The sequence below is a fragment of the Bison bison genome, unplaced genomic scaffold, assembly GCF_000754665.1.
Source record: "Bison bison bison isolate TAMUID 2011002044 unplaced genomic scaffold, Bison_UMD1.0 scf7180017855193, whole genome shotgun sequence".
Classification (NCBI taxonomy): domain Eukaryota; kingdom Metazoa; phylum Chordata; class Mammalia; order Artiodactyla; family Bovidae; genus Bison; species Bison bison.
The window spans coordinates 4,679-5,951 of NW_011485766.1; positions in this window are offsets into that span (position 1 = coordinate 4,679).

Here is a 1,273-nt window from a genome sequence, read left to right on the forward strand (position 1 = left end):
CTCTTTGACCCTGGAATCATTACAGACTCTGCTGAGATTTTACTCTTTGGGAAATTTGGATTGGCTCTCTAGCTCAGAGGTTGACCAATTTTTTTCTCTCAAGGGCTAGAAAATAAATATTTTAGCTTTTCAGGCCGTCAGTGTTTCAGCTGTTCCTGCCTCTGGGGTTGTGAGAGTAGCCAGAAGAAATATGCAAAATTATGGGCGTGGCCATGTTCCAATACACTGTAATTTACAAAAGCAGGTGGAGAGACTTGGCCCCAGGTCTGTCATTTTTTGGACCTCTGGTCTAGCTGCTCAGAACAGTGTTATTTACACTGAGAAATAGCTGATTTGCTTTTCTCAAGATAGGTTTCTCCTGCAGTTCTAAGTGTTAGTCGCTCAATCGGGTCCATCTCTGCGACCCCAAGGACTGTAGCCCACCAGGCTCCTCTGTCCATGGAATTCTCCAGATGAGAATACTGGAGTAAGTTGCCATTCCCTTCTCCAGGGGATCTTGCCAAACCCAGGAATTGAACCCAGGTCTCCTGCATTGCAGGCAGATTCTTTACCATCTGAGCCACCAGGGAAGCCCTTTCTGAAGGTCTGATTGATGTGTTATAAATTTACTTTAGAATTTTTGAGGTCTTGATCAAGTTCCTCAAGTTAAGACCATCAGCTCATCTCACTCTGGCTATTCGAGAGATTAGGATTGCCCTATTCCACAATCCCACGGGACTGTATGTGGAGTCAGCGCACACCGTATCTTGTTAGACTCTTTACAACCCACCCCCCGAGCCCGGGCCTTGTCTGTTTGTTTGTTTTGATTCCTAGTAAAGACGAGAGAAGCAGTCCTCAGGACAGGACAATAAAGCTTGGAGTTGCAGATCACCAGCCTAGCTGAGTCTGTTGGTCTCTTCTGTGTCTCAGGTATGGGGAGAGTGCAGTTGTCTAAAGCCTGGCCTGTGAGTCTTTTAGAGTTCTTTTCACTTCCAATTCCTCACCCCATGAAACAAAATCATCTGTGCCCATGTAACAGTTCTTTAGATCTCCCACCTCTCAAAGACAGCCTTGGTTTTACTTTGCTATAACTCCTATTGAGAATCCTAAGTCCTTAGAAACTGGGCCAGTTAGTTATTTCTTCATTAGAGCTCCTCTCTGGGCTACCTCAGAAGCCCCTTTCCTCAGTCTCTGTGCCCAGAAGCAGAGTGCAGGTTTTCAATATTTTCCCCATTTCAGCAAGTACTCTCCAAGAATATCCTCCTGGAGGGTAAAGAGAAAAAATTTTTATTTC